Here is an 8,141-nt window from a genome sequence, read left to right as displayed (position 1 = left end):
GTCAGATGTCTGCATGACAGCTTACCCAGAGGGGACTCTGGGGTTCTGGAGCTTCCTGAGGTAAAGGACTTACAAGTATCTCCTTGGGCTCAGCAATTCTAAAATGCTTTGCCATGGTTTCTTTGGAGGAGCTGTGCCTACTTCCAACTGCCCCAAGTTGTCTTTAGGACAGTGTAGTAGGTGGGGTTTAAGACAGACTTGGTGGGCGTCTGTGTGGCTCAGTCAAGGGTCTGCCTTGGGCTCAGGTCATGATCGCCCTGTCCTGGGATAGAGCCCCACCTCTGGCTTCCTGCTCAGTGGGGAGTCTGCTTCTCCCTCTCCCTCTGTTTCTCCCCCGACTAGTGCTCTCTCTTGCTCTCTCTCACTATCTCTGTCTCTTTCTCTCTGTCTGAAATAAGTAAATAAAATCTTTTTAAAAAAGATAGACTTGGGATCCAATTCTGGCTGTGATAATAAAATTTTAAAAGCTCATGAGGGGTGCCTGGGTGACTCCATCATTAAGCATCTGCCTCCAGCTCAGGTCGTGATCCCAGGGTCCTGGGATCGAGGTCCACATTGGACTCCCTGCTTAGTGGGGAGTCTGCTTCTCCCTCCCCCACTCCCCGGCTTGTGCTCTCTCTCTTGCTGTGTCTCTGTCAAATGAATAAATACAATCTTAAAAAAAAACAAAAAACCAAAACAACAACAACAGCAGCAGCAGCAAAACAAACTCAAGAGAAGGCCACCCAACATTTCCAGGGCGGGTACTTTTTTGCTAAGTGCTTTAGATACACTGCATCATTTCATCTGCCCCAGACACACTATGAGGTAGCTTCCCTTCATGTTGATGTTATAGGTCCCACTGGGCAAAATCAAGGTGTCATCAGAGCCGCACTCCTTCTGGAAGGCTCTGGGGGAGACTCCGTTTCCTTGCCTTTCCCAGCTTCTAGAGGCGCCTGCGTCCCTGAGCTCATGGCCCCTCCCTCACATCGTTCCAGCCTCTGCTTCCGTCAGCACCTCTCCCTCGCCTTGGAGCTCCTGGGTCCCTCTCACAGAACCCTACGTGGCACCAAGCCCACCTGGACATCCAGGAGAGCCTCTCCATCTCAAGGTCATGAACGAAATGACATCGGCAAAGCCCACTCTACCGTGTAAGGTGATAGGGTCACAGGTTCCGGCAATTAGGACGGGCACATCTTTGGTGGGGGAGGGGGGCATTGTTCCGCTTTCCTCAGTAGAGAACCTGAGATCAGAGAGGTTAATTCATCTTGACGAAGCCTCACAGCTCATGGTAGCGGAGCTGAGGTTTGTGTTTTCCACCTACATCAGACTTCTCTTTCCGAGTTCACCGGCAAGGACCTAGGGGCCGAACTCAGCACATTGTCACATGTGCAGACCATGACCTTCTCCCCTGCACGTGCCCAGGCCTGTCGGTCCCATCGACACCAGCCAGCACAGTCAGCTTTCTGGCCAACTGCACCTCTTGGTCCGGAAGCTCTAGCGTCCGGGAAGACCATCGTCTGTGGGGACAAGGTCTGGCGGCTGCAGAGGCCCCTCCTGAAAGCTCGGCCTCTGTTGCCACAGCCACAGCCCAGCAGTTGGCTCTGCTTTCGGTTCCTCTTGCTTCCTGTTCGCCCTCCACGCACCCCCTCGCTTCCTCTCTGACCCCGAGGTTCTTCCATGGTGCTGTCATCGGAGCACGCGGGAGCAGCCAGGGATAATGCCTTCTCTCTGTTTCCTCTTGATGATAGGTCAGAGGTCAGGAAGAATATCTGCTTTCGCCAATAATTGGCTGGTCAAGGCGCTGTGGCCCAGCAGACCTGTTCTGGGAACCAGCACGGCCCATCTCCAGCCTGAGTCCACGCAGGAGGTGGCGGGGGTGGGGGGGGCAGTCGCCTGAGAAAGAGGAAGGTACTCTTGGCACTGTGGCAAAGGCCTGACCTTCTGTCCCTCCTTAACCCTTCCTCTGGACTATAAGAAAACTCAGGCAGCCTTTGCTCAGCCAAACAGGGCAGAATGACAAAAGATAGCAGAATACCGCTGTTACCTATGCTCATTCTCGGACCTTCTGGGCTCCGGTCCTTACTTGCCAGACCTGTAGTATTGGATGGATACTCCATGCCCCATGTAGTCTTCATGCCACTGTGCCAAGAGCGAGGCTCTGCTGCTTTGTTTTGTATTTCTTTATCGCATATGGATGGACGAGGGCTCGGAAGAATGAAAGGAGAGGTATTCATTGTAAAGAGGAAATTAATAAAGACCATGGTGAGCCCAGATTCTTTTATCTTCTCTCTACACTGTGGTTCATTTGACTCTTAGAATAATTGCAGATCAATTTCACTTAATTAATAACTTAAAACTATTGCCCAGAATTCCCTTTGATCTCCACTTGGGCCAAGTGTATACAGGAAAGCCTAGTGGAAAAGCTGGCTCACATAGGAAGTTTCTGGTCCTCTTCTTTGGGGGAACTTTTTCAAGAGTCCCTGAGTCCTGAATTCCCCGTCTTTAATGCTCTATGACTCTTCGTATTTGTTTTCTGCAGCTGAGCAAGGCCTAAGCCTTCCCATCCACGGTGAATTCTGGCCCCCAGTGATTTCTCGCATGAAGTACTGTGTAAATCGTGGATGCGGTCGAGTGAGGGAGACATTTATTGTCGCTTAGTGACTAAGTGTTTTCGTGGAGACATGTGCCGTAAGCCTGTACCACTGTCCCCCCAGCCCGAGTCTGACCAATGATATAATTCTAGGTCCTGTGACTCCAGGGCTCAGCTCACCTGGTGGCCTTCTCATGTGACTGATTCCAGTTTCCCAAGTGTCTTTAGGAGCGTAACAATTATTATCAACACAGTCCAGGGTAAGGAATAAATATAGCCATGTTTCTCCGAAAATTATTCCAGTCTTGCTCTCTCTTTTGAAATTCACAGGTCACTAGAAATTGACAAATAACTTAAACACCATTGACTATACCATGTCGGGCATCCCCCAAAAGAATCAGTGTTTTTCTATTTCAAGACCATTGTTATGTTAGATTATTTCCCTTGCAAAAATCAAATATACATTCAATATAGAAAATTTCTTTCAAAAATAAAGTTTAAGATAAAGGACATCCCGCAGGATTCCAAGACAGCCAAGAAATGTTTTCATAATACGTCCCCGGAGATCCTTGGAAATGTCATTTACCTTTGGGTATTATTTTCTTAAAATTCAACACAAGTGAAGGTCTTGGCTGGGTACACTCCGAGGCACTGCCGTTCAACAGAACTTTTCACAATGACGGAAATGTTCTATATGCCTCCTGATACAGTCGTCATCGGGAACGTCTGAGACATGGCCAGCATGGCTAGTGTGGCAGGAGAACCCAATCTTTAATTTAATTTTATTTAATTACACTTAAGTTGTCCCATGTGGCAAGTGGCTCCGTATAGGACAGGACAGCTGTAAGGAAAATTAAAAGGGAAGTTGAGGCGGATGTTCTAGGCCTGGGATCTACAGTTAGCCTGCTCCAACTACGGAGACCCACTCATCTGCTACAAGCATGCTCTCAGACGATGGTAGCTGGTGGAGGAAGGGAAGAGTGTAGGACCCGGGAAAACACATGCCTGCCTTGTGATCAGCAAGACCGCGTCAAGTTCAAAGGAGAGAGGAGAGAGGGCCGGGTGACACTTTCAGATCCAACCCACTAGCGGCATGTGGCATCTGAGGAGAAAGAACAGCACAATGTCTTCTAGGATTCCTTTGGCCTTTCCTGGATGTCTTGGGTTTTTGGAGAGAAAGTGAGAACTTTGTCTAGTTAGGTAAGAGAGCTGGCTCCCTGCCGCCAATCAATCAGAAAGCTTTTAAGATGGGAGTCTATGAAAAATGTATTAAATACACACCCCCCAAAATAAACCAAATGCAGTGAAGTTTTCAACTTAGAAGCACTCCTGAGGGCCAGAGTCTAGATTCTCACAACCTAAAACCTTCATGAAGACCGCATTCCACGCTGAGCTCAAATCCACCTCTCTGAAGGGATCAATGAGGTCCATCAAGGTCATCCCCCTTTTTTGGTGTGGGGGTGGGATCTGAAATGTGGTACTTTTCTACCCTCCCCCAGAGCTCATTTACTCCCTGAAAGAAACAGAAGCAAGGAACACACTCATTCGTGCCATTGTGTTTGATACAATCACTGGCCTTTAAATGACCACATGAAAAACTCTTTGCAGGGCCCCGTGGAGCTAGGCGATTATGTTTAATATAACCTTCTGGGTTTTAGTTTCGCACAGACCAACAAAGAATATGGAAACATGTAATTCCATACTGCCCAGAGTACTTCTGCAGCCGTGAGTCTCAATTAAAATGTTTGTTTACTTATCTGCTAATCTCATTATTTTTTCTAACTCCGCACTCAGTGAGCGAGAGTTCAGAATCTGAAGTTCAACCATTTCTGAAATATGACCAAATTGGAAACCTGGAGAGTTCTATTCAGCTGGGGAGAGAAATACATAAACCCCCACACGAATGACTTGGAGTGTCCTTTCACTTTCCCCGAACAGAAAGCCATTTGCTATGGAGAAGGTATGTGCACAAAGGAGTAACTTTTTAGAAATTTACCAGCGATTTTATCGTGGTAAATTGAGCCACGATCCCAACGAGAATACTTGCTATTATTGCTAGAAACGCATAGAGCCTGTATTTATTTTCAGAGGGGTTTGGTATCATTTTATGAGTTGCTCTTCACAAAAAGCAAAACAGAAACCACCCAAACCTCTGAGAGGTGGATCAGATTTTATCTCTCTCTCTCTCTCTCTTTTTCTTTCCGAATGAGGAAACCACACAAAGTGTTCTGCCCCGGGGTCAGCCAGCCCATCGGTGGCTGGGCTGGGGTTAGATGTCCAGGTCTCTAGACTCCCAAGTGGCTGATTCGTCCCTGGAGCTGATCCTCTCGTCTCCAGTTGGGACACGCCTCGGGGCGCTGTGCAGGCCGGTAGCTATGTCGACAGACAGGTCCTCTCCCTAAATATTCCCCATTTCACCACCTCCAGTCCCCAAGGGCTACGAACTGCCTCACCAGGGAGACCTTCTCAAGTGGTTCTTTCGCTTCTTTTGTAACTAACACCACCTGGACAGCGTCCAAGATCCTTCCTGTTCTGAATTCTCTTCTATAGCGAATAAGTCACATTATTATTTTTGCTATGATCTGGCCGTAACCCCCAGGCTGTTCTAAGGTCCCTGTTGGTTGTCTTTCCCCCAGGCCCAATGTTATTCTGACAGAGCGCTGCTCTCCCCAGGTCCGGTGGAAGGCTGGGGGCCGGGGGCGGGCCTCCCAGGCTGGGCACCAGAGGGCCAAGCAGGGCAAGGTCATCCCCGTCCTCAGGAAGGCTCGAGGAGGATCATTGTCCAGGGGAGCCCACTTCTGCCCGCAGGCCAGACACAGGGCCAGAGAACACATTGTCCCAAGGCTCCCCTCAGCAGCAGACTTGGAGGAAGCGATCCCGGCTTCTAGAAGAGGACAAAGCAAGATCAGGAACGCAAACAAACAGGTAAACTGCACAGGTTCGTGAAACGAGAGCCTCAGCTCTGCATCCACATTTCCAAGTTAGCGAATTACTCACGTTTCCCATGGTTGGCCACTGTAGTGTTTCCCAAAGAGTGTGCTTTGGAACCCCGGCTCCAGGAGGCATTCTGTAGAAATGGGTCTCATTGTCAAATTGGTTGGAGAAATGCCACGTTACATTTCCCTCTTACAGAGTCACATTGGCCTATCAGTCACACGGGCATATCAAAAGTTATGAGAAGTACCACAACAGGAACCCTTATTTTGCTCCAGAAATTCAAGGTGGGGCAGAGTCTCCTTTGAGGGGAACTGGGCGCTGCCCCAACTGAGAGTTTCGTTTCTGCTCCTGGTGTCACCTCTCCAGGCACTCCCCTCTGCCCTACGCCCCTCGCACAGGCTTCTGTCTCATGCCGAGATGCCCTTTCACTCACCCTGTCCTCCCCCTTGCCACCCCTCCACCTTAGTCAGGTCCATGATGCCCACTCCTCAGCATTCTCCCTGCTCTCTAGCGTCTTCCAGTAAACCCCCATCGGCTCATGTGTTCTGTTCAGAACCCCTTTCTCCACATCCCACAGTGCTGAAGACCAGCCAAGTCTCCCTATGGCTTCCTGCAGTAATGCTAGAATCTTCTGAGAGCTCCAACGCTGACACTCAATCCCCCTCCCACCCTCCCACGAGTCCCCACTCAACTCTTCTCTATCAACCTCCGCCAGGTGGGCCCCACGAGAAGTGTGATTAAGAACAAGAGTTTGAACCCAAGAAATGGACTCTTCACGAGAGAGCAAACTCAGGGGTACCAGAGGGCTTGGTGGGTGGGGGGAGGGGAAATAGGTGATGGGGATTAAGGAGGGCACTTGTCAAGGTGGACATCAGGTGACGCGTGGCCGTGCTGAACCACTGCACCGTCTACCTGAAACTGATAGAGTGCTGTATGTTAATGATACTGGGATATAAGTAACATTTAGAAACTATATTGGAATTAAATTTTTACAAAATTATAAATCAAAATCAAATCTTCAAAAGCGAAGACACAAAGGAACAAGGGTTTGGAGATATTTATGAGTTCAAATTCTAGTTCTTTCCCCCATGGACCCTGTGGCCTACACCTCTGAATGTCAGTTTTCTCTTCTGCAAAATGAGCAGAATAATAAAGTCCCAGGGCTGTTGTAAGGGCGGGGGAAGATCACACATGCAGATGGATGGCCTGGAACATAGGAAGCCCCCAGATGGTTGACCATTCTTCCGAGCCATATATATATATACCCTGCTAACCCTACTTCCGGTCTTGGGTTTCTTCTGACAGACATACACACACTCGCACACACACATACAGATCCCTTCTAGAAACCCTTCCCTCCCTTCTCCACTACCTGGACCATTTCCATCCTTCTGGGCCCAACTCATTTTCACCTCTTGCCTGAATCCTGTCTTGAAGACACATGTGCAGAATCCCCTCTCCCACATGCCTGGCCTGAGTTGTCCTTTAGTGCTTCCAGACACATTCACCCGGCCCCCCAGGAAGACAGCAAACTCTTGAGAGCAGGGGCCTGCGTGGACCCACAGACCCCCGCCCTACAGGGATGGGGAGCTGACCGAGTTTCGTACTCACCGTATGGTGAACCTAGTACATACTCCTCCGGACTCTTAGAAAGCCCTGTTAGTTTTCATTTTCCTGTAACTCTTGAAACCTGACCTCGATGGCCTATTAGAGGGAAAAAGGAAAAAAACTCCCAGACCTGCTATTTTTTTATATTCCAAATACCAGAAGCTTTTGTGGTTTCTTGTTTTCTCCTCTATTCCGGCTCAACAGAACCATGTCTTTCCTCCCTCCTCTCTCCTCCTGATCACTAACCAGGGTCTTTTGGAGTGATGTCCTCCAGCCTTCTCCAGCAATCTCCACTGCTCCCTTCTCCTTCTTCCTAAAATTATTCACGCTTACGTGCAACTGCTGCCATGCACACATGTGTGTCCCCACACCCTCCCATGTGTGCATGTACACACCTACGGGCACACGCAGGCGTGCATACACGCGCGCGTGCACAGACCAAGTCCCCATCCCCATCTGCGACCCCATCCCCCGGCCAACCTTCAGCCTAGCTGCAGACAGCTCCGCACCGCACGGCCTCCGCCGGAGCGCTCAACGAGAGAAAGCAGGGGTGGCCGCGTGTCTGTCCGCGCCTCTGCGTTACCGCGGAGCTAATCTGAAATGAGGAGATTCTCGGCGCCCACCCGCCGGACTCGAGGAGGAGCCTCTCGCACCGCAGATGTTCATCTCCTCGCCCACGGGCGTGGGGACTAAAAACCGGGGCCTTCCGGGGGGGGGGGGGGGGTGGGCACAGGGGAGAAAGCTCCCGTCATGCTCTGGGAGCGGCGGGAGCAGGGACCGGAAGTGGAGAAGCCGAGGAGGCGTCACGCCCAGAGGGGCCAGAACCAACTCAGCAGAAAAAGGTGCTGTGATGGTGGAGGCCACTGGGACCAGTGAGGAAGCGTCTGTTCTTGAGCAGTCCCAGGGCGGAGGGTGGTTTCCAGAAATCCTTTCTTGGCTACCAGTGAACTCTGTCGTCCTTATCAACACTCTCTCCCCTGGCCGCCCCCCCCCCCAACCTTTAATTCTCGGAATCAAGCACAGC

The 8,141-nt window shown here is 50.3% G+C and overlaps 1 long non-coding RNA gene across 2 annotated transcripts; it reads right to left on the bottom strand.

Moving 5' to 3' along the window:
- Positions 1 to 644: 644 nt before the first annotated feature.
- On the bottom strand, positions 645 to 7,776 carry LOC123954708. Of its 2 annotated transcripts, XR_006821116.1 has the most exons (7): positions 7,598 to 7,776; positions 7,121 to 7,213; positions 5,570 to 5,639; positions 3,159 to 5,456; positions 2,753 to 2,906; positions 2,027 to 2,187; positions 645 to 1,875 (listed from the first exon to the last, which is right to left on the bottom strand). It is a non-coding gene; the product is annotated as an uncharacterized LOC123954708 (long non-coding RNA). The 2 variants fall into 2 exon arrangements; XR_006821115.1 differs by having other exon boundaries at positions 2,027 to 2,906.
- Positions 7,777 to 8,141: the final 365 nt, after the last annotated feature.

Source organism: Meles meles, chromosome 12 (assembly GCF_922984935.1).
Source record: "Meles meles chromosome 12, mMelMel3.1 paternal haplotype, whole genome shotgun sequence".
NCBI classification, from domain to species: Eukaryota; Metazoa; Chordata; class Mammalia; order Carnivora; family Mustelidae; genus Meles; species Meles meles.
The sequence above is the reverse complement of the archived record's forward strand: the minus strand, read 5'-3'. Positions and strand labels throughout refer to the sequence as shown.